Raw genomic sequence first — 20,971 nt, 5'->3', positions numbered from 1 at the left:
AAATGTTAAAAAAAAAAAAAGCTCTTATAACCTATAGGCAATATAAACAAAACATATATGATCTGGTTTCTACAGTCACAGTTCTCAGATTTAAATGTTTCTTGACTTTTTAGGTCCTGCATTCAATATTTTAAGAAGTACCACTTTTTCTGATTGTTTCTGGAAAAAAAGTGTGGAGGCATTTGTTTAATTTAAACGCTCCTGTTTTAAATATTAACATTATTACTATTTTAATTTAAACATTTCTGATTCACATACATGAGACGGGACCTAGAGCAACTGAAAGCTACTTCCGTTGCGTTCTGCCAGCTTGAGTGTGGAAGGAGTGGAGGGTAGAGACTGAGGCATGAGGACCACTGGAAGGGAAGGAAGCTGAAAATGCCAAGAGCCCTGACCTGGCCTACAGATCTGGGTTCAAATCTTTGCTTACAATTCGGTAGCTATGTAGCCTGTTAACTCAGATTTATCTGTAAAATGGCTATGATGGTTCATTTTCTGTGTCAACTGGGCTGGGCTACAGAGTGCCCTGATATTTGGTCAAAGATTATTCAGTGTGTTTCCGTGAGGGCGATTTTTGGATGAGATTAACACTTAAATCCATAGACTGAGTAAAGCAGATTGCCATCCTTAGTGTGGGTGCGTTTCTACTGATCAGTTGAAAGCCTGAAGAGACCAGGAAGCTGACGCCTTCCTGAGTAGGAGAGGATTCTTCCTGCCTGGTTGCCTTCATTCTGGGGTGTGGATTTTTTTCCTGCTTTCAGATTCAGACTGAAACATTGACTCTTCCTGGTCATGAGCCTGCCAGCCTTTGAACTGGAACTACACCGTCAGCTCTCCTGGGTCTCTAGCTTGCCAAATCACCCTGAAGATTTTGGGACTTCTCAGCCTCCGTAATTATGAGAGCCAGTCTTACAAAAAAATTGATATATCTAAAAATGTATGATATATATACGTCTATATATCATCCTATTGGTTCTCATTCTCTGGAGAGTCCTCACTGATACATTGGGCATGCTGATACAGAATTCAGGAGTACAAGAGTTATATAAGGCTGAGACATAATAAATGTACCATCTTTAAGAGAGGACCCTGGACACAGTAGGCTCAGTACATGGCAGTGTTTATTACTGCTTTTGTATCACTTGCATGCCCATGGCTGCACTAGAAGTCGCCCCAAGAATTGCCCTTTGGGACCGTCCTTCCATCACCGATGTTACTGAACATTTGTTCCCTCTCCATGCTCTCTTCTTTCTGGTCACTGGATTTTCTGGCCCTCTGGGTATCACATCTCAGTGGCTCTACCTCTGAGAATCCCTCATCCCACTTCTCATCTCACCTCATCAAAGGGACATTTGTATAATAGCTTATATTTTAGAAAGCATCTTCAAAGACACTATGGTGTTTACTTCCCCCCACAACCTTCTGAGGTGGGTATTATGCCGAGTCTTACTCGTATCAGGAAAGCAAGGTTCACAGACTGTTGAAAGTACATTGGGATAAGATGTGGGATGTGGATTCACATCTTCTCACTCAGAACCCAACACCTTTCCATTGTGTTCTACCAGCTTGAGCATGGAAGGCATGGGGGGGTAGAGACTGAGATATGTGGACCACCGGAAAGGAAGGAAGCTGAAAATGCCAAGAGCCCTGACCTGGCCATGATAATCATCTGAGTGCCACAAAGTTAGAGTGAAAGGAGAGTATATTGATACTTTTATTTCTTTTCTTTCTGCAGTAATAGGATAAAAGCTGATTCTCTCCCATCTCCCACCTCCCTCCTAAAAGGCAAGCTGTTGAATTCAAGGAAAGAAGCAATTCACCCTCATGTTGGCATTGACATCTCCTTTCCATGGCTAAGGCTTCACTGAAGAAAAGCTCCCCCAAGGAGAGAATTACAGGAAGCTGCTTTGGAAGGAAGGGGAGGGGCTGGCATTTGGGAAGATTCTGGGGTGGTGGAGACAAAGCTGTGCCTGGGTGAGGAGGGCGACGAGGTGGTGGCTTTCACCAGAGCTGAGATGCCTGACAACTACAGTACAGGTAAGCTGTGGTGGAAGGGCATCTGGATGTCTGGGAAATGGTCGCCAAGGCACTGAGAATAAGGGGAGGCTTTCTCTGATGGAGCCTGTGGTCAAGCTGAGACCGAGGGATGGCCTCTCTGCGGGCTCCTGGGACAGCAGATGTGAGATGTTGAGTAGAAGAGGATTAAGGAGCACTCCCACGGTGGGGACCTGTGCCGTGTCTGAGACAACAGTTTGAGGGATGATGGAATGGAACGAGGTGCAGGTGGTGGGGTACAGCGCAGTGTCAGATGTGATTGGACATAGGTGCTGTGGCTATTGATCCTTGTTTGGGATATAATTCATAACCATAACACCAATATAATGGCAAGTTGGTACAATTTCTACCCAAAAGACTATTGAATTATTTTTCAAAATGTTCTTATTCACCTGATCTCTTTCTTGTGATGACTCTACATGTTTGGTAGGATAAGCGAGATACAAGTATTCCCTTCTTGCATGATCCAAGGGGTCTGGCCTTGGATTTTTGAATCCTGTCCCCATTAATCTAGTCACATAACCTGACATAGCACTTAAATACTATAAATCTTGGCGATGAAATCTTTTCAAATGAGTATGAATCCTTTTCCTGAGTATTTCACTAGGTGCGCAGGGGGGAAACAAGGGTGTGAAGGGAGTTTATAAACTTGGAGAGCTCTTCCCAACAGCGTGGATTAGAAAAGAGGAAATCAGCCCAGTGTGGTTATGTAGCTCAAACCGATCATTACAGCCAGCGCCACGACTAGATCACGGGACTCCTGATGTTCAGCCCACTCGTGGTAGACATGGAGATGCACCAGGCAGATGCCCCTTCAGGAAAGGACTGGCCAGTGGGTAGCCACTTGCTGTCCACCCCTTTCAGGGGATGCTCAGTTGTACAGTCACTTTGCTCAGGGTCATAGCTTCCAGGGGCAGCCACAACAAGGAGTAATCCGTGTGAGGGTACACAAGCCTGGAAGAGGCCACACTGAGAGTTATTTCAGCTCAAGCACCTGTTCCTCACTTCGGCTGTTCTGGACCTCCATGAAACCTGACCTCAGCTTCCGACTACCACTGCCTCCTCCCCCTTCCACGGGTGACAACCCCAAAGGACACTCCCCAGTGAGCATCCTGCACTCTAACATCCATCCAGAGACTGCTTTCCAGAGAACACCCGCAGCACCCGGCGTCTTTCTTCTCCCTGCTCGTTCTTCTTACTTCTCTCCCATCCTTATCTCTGAGCTGCAGTGATAAACAATGCAGGAGGGGGAACGTGAGATCTGGAATCTGTTCTCACTCTTCACAGTTCTGTTGGCCACACATGGATCTCCTCTATCAGATCTCCCCAGAACAATGCTGTAATTGGAACTGGCAAATGCCTTGATGTGTGTTTCCCATCCTTTCAGCTTTCTTGTGCTGAAATTAGTTCATCTTGAAGTTACTCAGGAGAGAGGAGATGAATGCACAATAAATAACAAACAGGAGAATCAATGGGAGATAATAAAGAGCATAAAACTCAAAGCAAATGTCACCCAAAGTAAACAGATAAAACAAACAGGACTCGATGCTCTCAGAAAATAAAAAGAAAAAATGAGTAGCCTTCAGGGTGTGATAAAAGTATCTGAACACACAGGACTGATCTGAGAGTCTAATAAATTCCATAATTTTGAAAACAAGTGTATGTAGCCGAGTGAAGCTCATTTCCACAGGGATTTTTTTTTTTTTTTCAGTAAGATGGTGCCGTACTGCTGCAGACTATCCCCTCCACTAGCTTCTAATTTGTTTCAAGTTACTACATCTTTTTATCGGACAGCACTAGTTCTTGGCAATGTTGTAAAGAAAGGGAAGTTGACTTGTGCATCCTCAAGGGCCTTTCTCTCATGGCCTCCCATGAGGCTTTCTTTTCCCCCTGCGGAGTCCTCCTGCTCCTCCCTCCAGCTCCCCCTGGGCTGGGCAGAGGGATTTCCACTTAGAAAGAAGGATACAGCAGGGAGGGAGAGAGTGGGGCAGACAGATGAGGAGCTGCAGGAATCCCCCCCAGAAAGACCAGTCACCCAGGGAAACTCTTCCAACAGCCTGTAGTTTTCCACGGATCAAAATTTAGCCCATTCATTCTCAAATCTTGGAATGAGTGATAAAATCACTCTCTGTGATTGATAAAAATGTGAATTCTTGGGTCCAATCTCAGACCTATAGAATCAGAAACTCTGGAGCTGGCCTTCAAGCTTCATTTTTCCTTTTGAGCCCAGCTACCCAGTTGTGTTTTTTTAAAAAAAATTTACTTTGTTTTCCTTTCTCTTCGTTAGTTTATTTTGGGGGGTAAGAGGGCATTCAATAGATGCAAAAATTAGAGTTTGAGACTCACGCTTCTGTCTTGGCTGAATAATTCCCAGTAATTCAGATTCAACAAGTTGAAATAGATAAAATCAACCCCCTTTTCTTATAATGACATTTAGGAAGGTGTAAAATTCTGGAGGCAATGTTTGCAGATTAAAGGTAGAAAAGATTGAAAATCACAGCAATAACCATACCTAAGGGATACATTATTTTGTTTCCTTTACTTTTTCTTCCTTTTTTTTTCACTACAGCAGCTGCTTTCACTATAGTCTCTGTGGTTAGGTTAAAAGCCACTTTCTTTAGGCAGTCTGAAAACATGAGGGAAGCATCACTACACTGACATGACAACAGTTTTCATTATTATTTAAAGAGGCAATGAGGTAACAGATCGATAATACTGTTTCTACATGATGCAACTACTTTCTCTCTCCTTTGCATGGAGAATGTCCTGCTCCTTCAATGGCCACGATTGGCCCCTATTCGAGCTCAGTCCTGGATCCCTCCCGGGTTCTCTGCCCGGCCCTCGGCAGCAAGACATCAGACCTCTCTGAGGTCCCCCTGCTCATCAGACCTCCTAGGAAACCAACTCGGATCTTCTGCTCCTGATTCCCCAGAACTTCCTGTACCAGAGGAGAGGACTCAGCGTCTAAAACAATGCTTTACCTATAATGGGGAGCTAAGGAAATTCCAAGGTAATAAATAACATGCAAAATTGTTTCAAACAAACTTGATTTAGTAAATAAAGGGTCAGAAGTCATTGAGAAACCACAGATGAAATTGTTGGACCATATGTACACCAATTATGACAAAACTGAAGGATTCGGGCTTTGGAATTCAAAATATAAACTGTGTTTATTGGACTTATTATTGACTTGGAGGATTATCATAATCTTACTAATGCCTCTCCAGGCTAAAAAATTCCCATCTAAGCAGTACACCAAAGATTCACACTTAGTGATGGCAATAATAGTGAAATCCTAGGAAATCCTTCGACTTGCAAGGGCTCACTCACTATAAATATAAGATGTATAAACTATTTAAGTATATAATATATATAAATGAATCTACTGAGCTTTATTATTGTCATAAATCTTCTCTAACTTAATTTTCTTACAATTATTTAATCAATAGCTTTCCATTAGATTTGATAAGTAAGCAATTACATTCTGTAAGTTATTGAAATCTTTTATATTTACATTGTCTTTTTATAGTATCACCTTAGTAAATATGATTTATTTAAAATTCCAGTATTTATGTTAATTTATTCTTGAATTGAGAGAAAATGGCATTCTTCAGAAAAAAATATTTTGGTTTATGTGTCGTTTGGGATATTTTCTGTTTTCCTTTATTATTGGGGAAACAACCCCTAAACTTCTTTTACAGTATCTCAGAGAGTTTTATCAATCTTTCTCATTTTGAAGAGAAAAATAAATGTTTTGAAAATCATACATCTTGAAGAATTCCAGGGTTTTTCATTCTTTCACCTACTGTAAAGCTCACTTTTTTTTCCTAGGAGCATTTACACCATAATCTTTTAGGAATGGTTTCAAAATATTCCAATGCTTCCTTAATAGATCCAATTACATAGAACTTCCCCAAACTGTTTAACATTTCTTCATTAGATTTTACGTGTTTATATCGCAGAAGAGTCACCAAAATTCAGATCACTTTACATTTTTAACGCACATTTAAGAAATTTTTAAACTACATATCAAAGTGTCTCTGTAGTTAAACAACCATTAAATAAGAATAACAACAATAAACAGTCATTAAATATCTAAGTGTTGACCCAATTTCCTATTTTCTGTTAACAATTCTTAGTGTAAGTTTCATGCTGATGCTAGTAGAAGTCGGTCGAATCACGTGCTCTTATCGTGGCTGTTCCCACAGATGATGGAGCCGTTTCCTTGTCAGCAACTGTGTTTGCACTAGAGCTCATCACCTCGAAAACAGGGTGTCATCATATTTTCCACCTTCTGCATAATCACTTTTTTCTTTCCTGCTTGATCAATCCCATTATTACACAAACACGCTGTTTCACTTCACATCTCTATAAACCAAGACCAAGCCAACAAGAAAGCAGCCGGCATGCAAACAAGCAGACGGACAGAGCCCTGTCATGTCCACACTCCCCCACAGCTGCCACTGTCCCTTTTCTCCTAGGAGAAGAGGGACAAGGAGGGGAAACTCCTCCAACCCACTGTTGTATTTGTGTAGCTTCTCAGTCTCTCGTGAATCTGAAGACAGCCTTCAGCAAGGTCAGCTGTGTCTTCCCTGTTGTCGGTCTTCTGGCTGGTTCTGCAGGCTCCTCTTCAGCTGTGATACACTTAGCTCCTCCACACACCGTCTGCCCTCCGCTTCCAGAACCCCACACTGCTGGTTGCCCTCCTAAGTCACTGGCTTCTCCTTGTTCACAAGCCTGAATGTCATCATGTGATGCTTTACTATGTTCTGCCGCATATTTAAACTTTCCTTGTCACTCCATTGGCCACATATCCAATAGAAGTATGTGATCATCTAATAAAATATATTATTATTAATGAGTAATAATTTTAAAAATTACTATGCACTTGACACGATGCAAAGTGCTTTATATACATCCTATTTAATTCTACCACAATGTTATAAGATTTATGCTATTATTACAATCATTTACAGAAAAATAGTGAGTTACGGAGAAGTTAAATAATTTATTCCAAGTTACGCAGCTTGAAGTGGTAGAGCCATTATGAGAGCTGGCAAAGTCCAATTCTGGAATCTGCCTGTTTCACCATGAGGCAATGCTGTCTCCTTTATAGATTATACCACTAATTTTGATCACACTTTAAATTTTAAAATTTTCTCTTTATAAAAAGTTTATTGCATTATACTTAAATAATTATATACTAGTAATCATGTCTTCTCATAATACTAAATTTTTCAAAATCAGAATTTGATTAATTGGCTCTTTAAACAATCATCTAAGAAATCTTTTAATGAACTTGTCTGTTAGTTGCTTAAATATGGTTTAAACATCTATTGGTACTAATCCTGCCATAACAAAAGATATGCACTGAGTCACATAGTACTGATTGTGTTGTCCTGGTCTACAGAACACTTTTATTTGTGATTGTAGCAGCAGATGGACATTGCAGAAAATTTGGGAAAACCTAAAAATTATCAAGAAGAAACAAAAGTAACTGCCTGAAAAATCACATCACCTAGAAATGACCAATGTTATCATTTTTTAGGTTTTTATTTCCAGCTCTATGAGCATTGTATATATAAGCGAATAGGGAGATAGAGGTAGAGACACACATGCGGTATTTACAGAATAAAAAGAAAACTGTAAATACATTTTTATTCTGTTTTCAGCATTTTTCCTTGTCATTACATAGCTTACTTTTAAAATCTGATTTATGGAGGCCATTAAATATTAAAAAATACTTTTAATGGATTAAAATCATAAATATATTTTAAAAACAAATAATATATTATTATGTTGTATGAACAAATCATAAAGTATTTAATTCCTCTACTATTAGACATTGGCTTTTTGCTTACTTCTTGCAACTGTATATAACACAAACACCTTTTGACCACATTATCAAACTCTGATCAGTTTCATGGAATAAACTGCTAAAATTAGGATTCTTTGGTCAAAGCCTTTAATCTAAAAGTCTAAACTGGTTTTTAGAAAAGCTGTACCAGTTCACCTTAGCGGTTGTATTTAAGAATATCTTAACAATAGCACCTTTTGTCAACATGGAGTTTGAGCATATACAAGAAAAATCTTACTGACTTGGTAGTTAAAAAATGCTATCTCATTTTTGTTTTCATTTAAATTAATGAATGCACTTATTCATTTATTCTTTGAGACAAATCTTACTACTGCCTCGTGGTCTATACATTATTTTATGGGGAGTTTAAGTGTTATTACAATACATGTTTTTAATCTAGAAATAATTCTTGTCTTGTCTTTGCTAGGTTATTTTGCCAGCAGCTCCCTTTAAGCTGATCCATATTCAGGTATTCCTACTTTTTTATTAAATTTCATGATGTCCTTGAACATGGACCCTTCAGGAAACTGACAACCAAGTTTTAGGAACTAGATTATCAAATTTCATTGTTACTGTTTATTGTTTTCTATCAGCCAGCATTCTTTCGTTGGTTGGGGAAATAGTCCTTTCTAAGCTTGGTTATAAGTGATCTTTGGCATCTGAAAAGTCACAGATATTTATTTACTAAACTTCACAATGTTAACAGCTTTATTGTTGATATTCCTTGTTGATTGGTTATCAGAATCATTCACTCTAACATCACTTAACAGCCCTATGAATTGAAAGAAAAAACTTTTTATATGTGAAGTTATACTGCTGCACAGATGGTCATGTCTAGGTAGCTGAAGAATTAGTGTGGGATACCCACAAACACTTTGTTGGTGGATCCTTTACCAACTTAAAGGGTAATTACAGTAAAATGCTTAGTTGGAAGGCAGGCTATTAATTTTGTCTCCATGTGCTTAACAAATCATGGATTTAATTAAATAATACATCTCCCTGTGGTTTAAGTTGTTAGAGATAAGAACATTGAGGACTTAGCTTGGAACATGTTGGGATGAAAATATTTTTTACTTAGCTTTGTAGTGATACATTGCGTTACTCCACAGATGTCATTTCAGGCCATTTCCTCCAAAACAGAGGTGCATAGGTGGGGGCCAAGGGATAAGAGAGGGGAGAAGGAAGGGGGCACCAATCAGGGACACTTTGGAGAAAGGGAGAAAAGCAACAAAAGGGGTGAGATGATGTGCCCAGAAAAACAACTTTTCTGCTGCACCATCTTCCCTGAATTTGTTACCAATGTCACCTCGCTCCAGTGGGACTTCAACCCACATTCAGAAGGAGCTGCAAGGACGGGCCTATGGGTGGGCCTCATACTCACAATCCATCCCTTCCTCAGAGGGTTCTTTTCTGTTCAGTGTTGCGGATTTGAAATGAAACTGAAGCTGAGTGTTCAACAGCACATGCTTTATTCAATGGCCAGAGAAAGGAGAAGCAGGAACTAAGTTCGCAAATCAACATCTCTGCTCTTGGGGAATTAAGCAGCTGTTAAGGGGTCAAAGTAATGAAGGGGAGGAAAATTCAATTATTTGGGAAAATGGGCAGGCTTGTCTGGGGAGGAAGGGTGCCACCTCTTTTCTTTCTTTATTTGTTTATATCCTGCCATCCATTACCATGGCGGTTGTAAACTGTCATGGTGCTTGTGGGTGTGTTCCATAATATGGTGATGTATTACAATGAGTGTATAATGAGCTGTAGTGTTTTTGTCAGGTCTGGTGGGACTGCCATGTTGCCTTCAACCAGTCAACCAGTTTTAACTGGTTTTGACTATATGTCTCAGCTATCTCCTCCGTCCTCTGTGGTTTCCTATAAGCGAAAGAGAACGTGTTAGGCTTGTTCTGAGCAGGGTTTTGGTTGATGTCTTATGGGGTTGGTGGGTCAGGTAACAAATTAAGATGTAGAGAACATTCAGAGGGCTGTAAACAGAATTGTCCTGGATAATGTACACATTCCCATAAAGATTTTGTGTCTCCTTCCTTTAAGATAGTCTTCTTGTTTACATTTCATTATGTGAAAAGATTTCCTACTATACTTTTCCCAGGCAAGCCACCAGGGCTCAGCAGAGAGGAGTCTCTCCTAGAATATAAAGATCTGAGCTCCAGTCTCACTCTTGAACTTTTCTGAAATCTTGAGCATCAATTAGATGAAGGGTTTGAATTTTAAAGAGCCTAATATTCAATTTTCTCACTCTTGTTCTAGGCAGATAATGCAGAATAGAGGAAAGCAGTTGGTATTTAATTCAGAGCAGAGTTCCATATTCTCTCTACCATTTATTACAGAGCAGACATTGGAAAAATTAACTTCAGTGTTTCTTGTGAAACGTGAGCCTAACAGTACATCTGTTGCAGGACTATTGTTAGGAACAAACAAGATGTTCTAGGCAGAGTAAAAAGCATGCTGCTGGGCTGAGATCTCAGCTGAGGTTGAACAATGGCAGGAGCATCATTCACAGAAAATATACTCTGGTCCTCTCCTGGGCATACGGTATGCATTAAATAGATGTTGATTACCATTCACTTCCTCCTAGTCTACTATGGTCTGAATGTTTGTGTTCCCTCAAAATTCATATGTTGAAATCCTAGCCCCCAATATGATGGTATTAGGAGGTGGGATCTTTGGGAAGTGATTAGGTCATGAAGGTTGGACTCTCATGAGGGCATTAGTGCCCTTATAGAAGAGACCCCAGAGAGCTCCCTCCCCTTTCACCCCGGGAGGACACAGGGAGAAGACAGCTGTCTATTACCCAGAAAGCAGAACTCTCACAAGGCATCTAATCTGCCAGAGCCATGATCTTGGACTTCCAGCCTCCAGAACTGTGAGAAATAAATGTTATTGTAAGCCACCCTGTCTGTGGTATTTCGTTATAGCAGCATGGACAGACTAGGACATATACTGAGGGCAATTCCAGTTTTACATTTTAACTCTTGCATCTTTTAACAGGAAAAGCCTCACACTTACACAGTGTGGATTTGGGAGTTAGATGGGAGATCTAATCATTGTTCTGAGGCTCAAGAAAGATGTCACCGTGGCATGTTAAGAGGTCCTTAAACTTCAGGTTCCTCTTCTGTTTAATAAAGATGATGTCCCCTGCCTCACAGAGTTGTAGTGAAGAATGAATGAGATAACAAATAAAGTAGGTGCCATGTCCGGCCCATCGTAGGCGTGCACAGTGCTTGAAAAATGCTTGTTTAGGAGGGGAACCTCCAATTTGTGATTACATTCATTGTGAAGTGTTACTGTCTCTTTTCCTCACCTTTGTCCCTTAAACTTCACCACACACAGCAAGCTGGGGAAGACACAAACTCCCTGAGCAGAGTTCTTAAGGTATTAGGACCACATCCTGCCATGCCAATTTCCAACAGAGAAATTGGCATGTGCATATCATTCAATAAACCAATAATCAATCAATCAATCAATAAACCAAATAACATAGAAAAGAAAAGGCAGTTATTTCTAGATTAAAAAAATATCATAGTAACAAACTCCCTATAAAATAACATATAGACTATGAGACAATAATAGCAACATTTGTCTCAAAAAATAAATGAATAAGCTCACTAATTATTTTAAATGCAAATGAAAATGGGATAGCATTTTTCAACTACCAAGGGAGTAAATATTTTCTTTTAGATGCTAAAACTCTGTGTTGGCAAAGGTACCATAGTCAAGATATTCTTATATACAAATGGGAGGTGAACTGGGGCAGCTTTGCTAAAACTCATTTAGTGCTATGGATTGAGAGCCTTCACCAAAGAATCCTAATTCTAGCAATTTATAGGAGAAAAAGGAGGGCAGAAGAAAGGAGGGGAGCTACTGGCACATCACTTGGTGAACTCCTGGTACCACTCCTGCCTCTTCTGTTTGTGAGATTGGTTGAAGCTGATCACTACGAGAACCGCCATGAAAACTATTTGCATAACTGCTTCAATATAATACAGGTGTCCTTTCAGACGCGGTGAGGGCCTGTTAACAACAAATCTCACGACATACGTTTCTTTCCTGCTACTGCAAACCTTTCAATGCCTCTAACAGCGACGGTATTCACTGGGCGCTGACACTCTCAAACAGGGATGGCATTTCACAGTGGGAGAGAGCTCATGGTATTTGTGGCCAAAGTCTTTATTCTTTCATGCAAAGAATAAAAGCATATTTCTCTTCCATGACCCATGGGAAAGCTCAAATGATACCTAGCGGTAGGCATGTAAACGGAACCCTGGGAGACCTAGTCCATGGGGCAGAGTTGTAAAGCCTTCAGAAACTGACGCTGTTCAAAGCAGCCCCACATGAGGTGAGGATCTGACAGTTGAGCCGTTTGAATAATGGGAGGACTGGGCTGCACTAAAAACATCTCTTTCTCTCTCTAGCCTCTGCACGATCCTCAAACAAATGCTTTTTCGTTGGTGAGATTCCTAAGTCCCATCCTTTTTCTTCTTCTGTAAGCAGCTCTGCCCCTCAGACCCGGGCAGCACAGGCCTGTGCTCAGGTGTGAGCACGTGGGTGTGATTGTGGATTTCAGGGGTGAGGATGGATGGGAACTGATTCCCAACATCCCTAGCCCAGCTTTTTATAACCAGTCCTGTCAGACGACTCACCGGGTTTACCCACAGAACAGCAGAAAGTTAACTGGCCACCGTGGGGCTGAGTTCATCATTTTGGCTTCAGCCACGAGACAACTGACAGCAGTTGCATAGCACAAGAGACAAATAAATTCTTGTAATTGTTTTGGTTTCTGAATTCTAACGATATTTTCGGTTTAAAGTTGTTTCCTCCTACTCTACTTTTTCCTTAATTATTCTAATTTTGTAAGTACTATTATTTTGCTGTTTCCCCCCGATGTTTTTGGAAAAGCTCCATTAATTTCATTAAGTGGTATATTAAATCAAACTTAATGTAGTGGAAAAAGGAGACACAAATGTAAACTCCTTATATGGGAATAAGAAAATTTTCTCTGAACCATCCTAAGCCATTTTTTGAGAAATTAATTACAGGATATTTTCTGAGAGGAGCTGTATGAAGAAATAACAGAGAATGAAAAGTTCTCTTTAGCGGCTGAAAATTTCTGATAGAAAATACTGATATATATAAATGTCACAGAGACTTATAGACACCTTCCTCTTTCCTCCTCTCCTACCGTCACCAAAATCCCCCCAAAACTCCAGCATAAAAGGAGTAGATTTAGTGTGTGTTGTACATTTAGGAATTTGTCAGAAAATCAAACAGTTATTGTAAGGGAGGACAATGCAGATATCTTCACCTTTGAGAGGCAAACATTTGCAGGCAAAAACATTTAGATGTAATGACATCAAACTTCCATAAAAGTTAAGATGAACTTGAAAGTGACTTTAACAGCTTGAAGACACAAGAGCTAAGGCATCAACATATTGATTAAGCCACTAATCTTGACTAAATATGACAGTATTTGACCCAACCTAAAACACATCTGGAACCATTCTTTGATAAAAAGAATCTGCTCTCTTATCTTTGAACTTATCTCTGATCTATAAATCTTCTTACCTCTTGCCAATCGTCTCAAAATACTGCTGTTAATAACTCACCTTAGAAGAGAACATGGTGGGAGAAGCCCCCATTCATAAAACTGTTCAGTCTAGGCATGAATTACCTGTGTTGTAGCACAGCGTTCCGTAAATTGCTCTGAAATAGCTTTTTTAGATTCTAGATTATGAACTAAAGTTCTTTTAGGTTAGGTTTTCTAATTAGACCATTACACAAAATAGATAACTTTTAACTTTGGTCTATGTTCTGAACAACTGGAAGAAAAATCTAGCATATACTGAGAGGCAGCCGACTAGAAAGAATAAGGTTGTGTAGGGAAATAAGACTTGGTTTGGGATGTGTTGAGTCTGACATGCCTATTATTTGATGTGGAGCTAAGAAGTTGGTTACAGGAGCCTGGAGCAAGGAGAAGAACTGGGCTAGAAATACAAATTTGGGGGTTATTAGCCTACAGATGCCACTGAAAAGCTGGAAAATAGATGAGATCAACTACGCTAGTGGCTCTTAAAGAGTGATGCACTTGCCTGGGGTCCCCAAGTCCTGTCGGGGGCTCTATTAGGTCATAACTGTTTTCTCATTCATATTAAGAGATTAGTTGCTTGTTTTACTGTGTACAAAAACAGTGGTAGGTAAAACTGCGAATGCCTCAGCATGAATCAAGGCAGTGGCATCAAACAGCACCCATAATCATTGCATTCCTCATGACACTTAAATTCACTTAAGAATGCAAAGGACGAAGCAGTGAAAATAGTTAATTTCCTTAAATCTCAACCTGTTAGTGCATGTCCTTTCAGTGTTCTGTTTGATGAAAGGGGAAGTACTTATAAAGCACTTCTGCTAATAGCAAAGTATGGTGCTTGTGTTGAGGGGAAATACTTATTCAATTCTTTGATTTCAGAGATGAACTTGCTGCCTTTTCATGGAACAACATTTTTACTTAAAAGAAAGACTAACAAGTCATGGTGAACATACTACTTTTTGCTGCTGCATAACAAATTACCACAAACAGCTTAAAACAGCAACACTTTATTGTCTCACAACTATTCAGGTCAGAAATCCTGGTGCAGCTCAACTAGGTTCTCTGACCTGGATCTAATATTCAAGGAGTTCGCCAGAATAACTCCTCAATGGGCGCCCTTGGGAAGAATCTTCTACCAGCTTCAATCAGGTAGTTGGTGAAATGGAATTGTTGTAGTTGTTAGACTGATGTTCCCATCCTCTTGCTAACTGTTGACCAGGGGTTACCCTCAGTTCCTACAGGCCACCTGCCACTCTCTGCCATGTGGCCCCATCCATCTTCAATGGAATAGAGAATCTCGCTCATGTTGTATCTCTCTCATGAAGACTATTTTTGCAGGAAGAGCCCCTTGGAAGGGCTCATTTGATTAGGTCTGGGCCACTGAAGACAATGTCCCTTTCTGAAAGCCAACTCTGCGTATACCATAACCTGATCACAGGAAGGATAGCTCATCATTGCACTCAAGGGGGAGCATTATAAAGTCATGGATCACTGGGGCCATCTTAGAATTCTATTGATCCATCCTCAGATATTCAGATTTTCACAGTTGGGTATTTGGTGATATTTAATTGAAAATGAATAATTAGCTATCATTCATTGAAAAATAACTGGATAATATTTTTGCTGATGATAAAATTTGAGTTTTTAAGCAAATACTAGAATTTTGGAAAACTAGTATCTGCCTCTGTGACGTTTACAACTTCCCAATACTTAAAGACTTTTTTGATGAGATAGGGAGTGATATTAACAAATGTGATTTTTAAAGATATTGTAAAGTATCTATTTTGGGGGGGAGCGTATTGAAACCAAGAAATGGAAAATCTGAATAACTCAGTGAACCAATAGTTTCAAAATGACCCACGCATGATGCCACAGAATCAGGCAAGGGTAAAAGATTCATTCTCAATGCAAGATTGACCAATGGATTTTACTGTAATAGAATATTAAAAAGTATTTGTATGATTTCGGATTGTACATTGCAACTAAATTTTAAGAAAAAGCTATTTATTAAGTTTGGTATAGTACTAAAGAATATCCACTATTGGCTAAAATGACTAGTAAAATATTCCTCTATTTTCCAACTATCTACCTCCATGAACCCTGATTTTCTTCACTGACTTCAACCAAAATAACATAGCCCAGCATGTTCGATATAGAAGCAGATATGAAGACCAGCCTCTTCCTCCAAGCCCAATGTGAAAATGTGTCACAAAAATGTAAAATGGTGCTATGCCTCACACTACTTTTTTTGTCTTAGTTTCTGAAAAATATAGTTATTTTCATAAAATTTATTATTTATGTTAATTTTCATAGGTTTCTTATCGACATTTTAAATGAAGTTCCTCAGAAAGACAAGTATACATAAGCTTGTGCTTAAGGCACAGTTGGGAGATCTGCATAGATGTTCCAGGTAACTGCAGCACGGCCATCAGTCCTGACACACTGGAAGGGAACGTGAGAGTGAAGGTGAGTCAGTCAGTCCTCAGCTGGGTGGGAGCTCCCTTCCTTCTGGATACTACTACCCTTTCAGGGTTTTTCACATAAGGATAATATCAATGGATATATTAAAAATTAAGGATGCTTAAGAAATTGCAACTCTTGTGTACTGTTGGTGGAAATGTAAAATAGCAGCTGTAGAAAACAGTATGATCGTTCCTCAACAAATTCAAGGTAAAATTACATATGCTCAAACAATCCCACTTCTGGGTATATATCCAAAAGAAAGTAGGGTATGGAAGAGATATTTGTACACCTGTATTCATAGTGGTATTATTTACAATAGCTGAAACATAAAAGTAACCCAAGCATCCATTGACGGATGGATGGATAAGCAAAATGTGGTATGTACATATGATGGGACATTTCTCAGCTTTGAAAAAGAAGGAAATCCGGACATATGCTAGCACAGGACTGAGCCGTGAGGACATTGTACTAAGCGAAGCAATCCAGTCAAAGAAGGACAAATACTGTAGGATCCCACTTATATGAGGTACCTAAAATAGTCAAATTCATAAAAGGGCTGGGAGAGGGGAAATGGGGAGTTAGTGTTTAATGGGGGCAGAGACTCAGTTTGGGACAATGGAAAGAGTTCCAGAGACAGATGGTGGTGATGGTGCACGATAATGTGACTGTATTTAATGCCAGTGACCTGTACACTTAAAAATGGTTAAGATGGTAAATTCTATGTTATGTTTATTATACCACAATTAAAAATAATAACTAAAAGTTAATGAAGTTTAACCCCTTTTCTTGCCAAATAAATATAAACTTAGGTTTGAATATGTTCTAATGGTGCTTCGCTGGAGTGATTGGCTTGTACATCAACTAAGGAAAAGGGCATCTGCTCTGGAGACCACCACCCCGGAGCAGTGGTAGAAGGATCACGGTTAAAACAAAAAGGAGAGACTGCAATCAGTTCCCTTGTAATCCTGCAAATCATATACTTTAAACTGATCTGAATGATCAGCCCTTAGTCAAAGAGCTGAAGCATTAAGACGTCTCAAATGTCAAATGCGGTGTTTATTCTGAGCACAAGCTGATCATTCCCCCTAATTTTTCTAAAAATCTTATTCCTTTTATTCAAGCAGATGCGTGGACCCAAGCAGGACTGTCGCATCCACGTAGTTTTAAATCTGCCATCTACTGCATTTTTTTTCTATGAGCTCTCTTTCTACTCTAAACCTCTATGATCCTAAAATTGCTGAGCCATCCCTAGTCTTACTTTCTTCGGCTATAAAATGTAGAATTGAACTGGATATTACATTAAATGCTGACCAGTGCTCAAGTGCTTTGACTCCTTTTTTTTTTCTTTTTTATTGTCCTGTGATGTAAGCATACTGTAAACTGTTTGTGCCAATCCTGGCTGCACGGCAGAATCACCTAGTCTCTTGGTGCCTGCCCTCAAAGACTCTTGACTAGTGGATCTGGGATGGGCATGCTACCCTCTATATAAATACTTCTTCTTTTATCTCCCTCCATTGCCCCTAGAAAGCAAACAGTCCAGTACGTCTTTATTTTGTATATATTCTTGCAAAATGTGGATTTCTGCTTTGCGCACAGGCATTTGGGTTTCTGTAAATGACATTTACAGCCTCACGCTATTCCTTGCTTTTCTCACTCATCACTGTGTTTTAACAGCCATCCCTGCTGCCACTCTTGTACTTGATCTATTTCTCCTTCTCACTGCAGAGCACTCCTTTTAGCCAGCCACCCACCTGGAGTAGATGGCCAGCTTGCCTGTCACTCCACACCACCACAAACGATGCTGAAGAAATAGCCTCAAACAGCGCTTTCTGGCCCCATGTGGAGATTTCTCTGGGATGTACACCTAGGAGGGGAATTGCTGGCCCATGAGGGACATGTCACTAAGTGGGATGGAGGGATCCCTGAAGGCAGTGCCATCATCCTGCCATTGGCAGTGTGTGGAGGCCCCACGTGCCCACCTCCCATGAGCCAGCTTTCTAAGTCTCCCAGTCAATGGGGATGGGTGATTGTCCATTGTTCTTCTAGTTTGCACTCCTATGAACTCTGAGAAGTTTGAGCATCAGTTTATATGCTAGTTGGCTTTTTGGGGCTCCCTATTCTCAAAATTTCCCGTTCACTCATGTCCCTTGCTCATTTTTCATATGGGGTTGCTATCTTTTTCTTTTCTTTCTTTTTTTTTTTTTAACTTGATTTATTATTTTCAGAAACATAGCATGACTCTGCTGTAAAAAAGAATTGTCTAAATTGAGACTCTGTGGAATTTTCCCCCTAATGTCAAATGTGCCATGTGTAGCCGCCCCTGACACAGGAAGGGTTAATAATCACTGGAAAAAGCTTGCAAACAAACTGTGACCCGGAGGTGAGAAGGCCGGTTAGCCAATGACTGGTAAGACCCCCTGGGGGGCAACCTAAGCCAGGCGGCGGCCGCCCGGGGGCACAGATGGAGAAACGATATCGATATCGGGAGCAAGAGGGACCGTTGCCTAAGAGACCTTGCCTGCTCCGAGATAAAAATATAGGAGCACAGCAACAACATGATAATATCAAAACAGAGGCCAAGAGAGGGCTCCTTGAGAAATCACTAAGAATTCTTGGCATTAGCTAATTACTTCATCCAGAACACCTGTGTATGTTTAACAGATGTAAGCTATGTATATATTGAAACGCTGGTTATAATAAACTCAGAGTGGCCATCAGCCCTCTCCGCATCTATCCTGATGTGTACATTGGATTGCGACACCGACACCATGTACTGCATTTTTAACCATAAACCATAAAATAATGTGAATTGATGTCATCAAAATATTAGTGAGGTTACTGTGGTAGAATATGATGCACCTGTCTTCTGAGGAAAGTCCTCCAAATCAACCAGCAACACCTCGAATCCAAGATCTGGTAATAATATTTCTCCATGTGGGCTAAGCAAGCCAACCAGAGAAATGCAATTGAAGAACACAAGTGGACAATCTTTCAGAAAATCATGCTGTTGGCTATTTGGTAAAGTCTTTGATGATGAGATTTACTACCGCTGAAGATGTAACTGCTGTCTTAAAACCACTCCAGCTTACAAAAGTGCAGTCTTCCCTATCTTTCTCATGTGACTGTTTTTACCTACTGGCACGCGTGCCACATGGAAGTAGATGCTATCTTCTGGTGGACTTTGGAATGAGACCTTTCAAATCTAGTTCTGTCACCACTCACTACCCCAGCCTCAGTTATCCTCAATAAGTCCTTAGGCTCAGTTATCAGCACTTTAAAATAGGAATACTGTCTGCAACTACAGTAAATGTCCCTCACACTCTTGGCAATGGAGGCAATAGGTTATTCCCAGCAAAGAGTTCTGTAGAATCAGCACAAAAGAAAGTCAACTTTTAATTAACTTGACAGTGACCAGAATACACTGGGACTGTAAGACTGCAAGATAACTGGCTTGAGTCCTTGGTACATCTTAGTATAGAAGAATGAGTGAGACACAAAGGGAACAGTGAAAACGAGACACAACTTTCTAACATATTTTCCCAGGATCTCGTATCATTTCTTCCATCAAAGTTCAGAGGAGAGAGATCTTTAGTCCAGAGGCTTCAAGTATTTCTAGCCCAAAACCCTGAACCATTCCATCCCTCCCACCCTCAACCTCGGATTCCTCCCTTGCCCCTCAGACGTGGACATTTGCAAATGGATCAACTTAGAAAGAGATAATGTGGTCACCATGATGTCCTCTAGTACTTCCATTCCCTGAAATAGTGATTCTACCAGATAAGTAGGTAATGTGGCTTCCTCCTTGTATTCTTGGCTGCCCTAAAGGTTAGAGGAGAGGGAGAAAACATCTTGATCATATGGCCTCCCCTGCATTTACAGTCTCTGACTCAGTCATTTCTCTTTATAGATAAATGAGCATCCTGATGTATTCTCAGGCTCCTAGACAACTTAATTAGTGGGATTCAGGTACTCTGGGCATGATAACCATTGAGCACTGACAGAACAAATCTCTGGGTGCTCACAGAAGATTCCATCCATGATGGCTTTCCAGACTCATTCTCCCTCAATTGGCTGATGTCTACTCTGCTCATACTTTAGTAGTAGGGATTATACTTGATAATTTGCAACCCCTAATGAGTGGCCTTGCAGACTCTGTGCTGTCAGTCCCTATGAGTGCACTCTTCTGTTATCCTCTCCTCCAAAACGCTGAGATTTCCTTCTAAGGGTAAGACCTTCCTTAGCATTTACTGTCTTCGCCAAAAGGCACTGCTCTTATTCCATTTTACTGACCTAGACACTTGTCCACTGTTCCACATTCATAGAAGCAGCCAGGAGCTCACTCAGAGATGAAGTTCTTAACCCATTATTATGATGTGTTCAAAAACAATACAATTTTTACTATGCTGGATATTAAGAAAAACACGCTAAAGGTGATAAGAGAAAATGATTTTAGTCATTATAAAGGTATAATAATTTACTGCTTCAAAGCCTCATTTCTTGCCAAAGGTTGCTGTTTATCTCTTTAGTATGAAAAAATTATTTCAAACGCAAACAAAATTAGAGATAAAAGTGTGCTGAACCCACATATACCCATCACTCAACTGCAATAATTACTAACTCATAGCTATTCTTTTTAAGCTATATCCTTAAAAACTTCCCTCCCAACCCAGGTTGTTTTGAAGCAAACCACAGACTATAAATTCATAAGTCCATAAATATTTCAGTATGCATCTCTAAAAGATTAAGACGCTTTTTAAAATGAATAGCCACGATACCGTTATCATATGTAAACATACTCACAGTAATCCCTTAATATCATTAACTATCCAGTCAGGATTCAAATTTCCCTAATTACCTCATTTTAAAAAATAATCGAATTACTCATTTAGGATTCAAATAAGGTGTAGGTATTGTAACTGGTTGATATGTCTCTGAAATCTCTTTCTTTTATAACTCTATAGTTTCTCTTTGCCTTTCTCCACTTCCCCATCCGCTCTACAATT

The 20,971-nt window shown here is 40.0% G+C and overlaps 1 protein-coding gene across 2 annotated transcripts in view; it reads right to left on the bottom strand.

Moving 5' to 3' along the window:
* The window catches only part of CSMD1 (CUB and Sushi multiple domains 1), a 1,835,848-nt gene that overhangs the window by 654,419 nt on the left and 1,160,458 nt on the right, over positions 1-20,971 (bottom strand). The window lies entirely within an intron of this gene.

This window comes from Equus asinus, chromosome 27 (assembly GCF_041296235.1).
Source record: "Equus asinus isolate D_3611 breed Donkey chromosome 27, EquAss-T2T_v2, whole genome shotgun sequence".
NCBI classification, from domain to species: Eukaryota; Metazoa; Chordata; class Mammalia; order Perissodactyla; family Equidae; genus Equus; species Equus asinus.
This window is presented reverse-complemented; position numbering and strand designations above follow the sequence as displayed.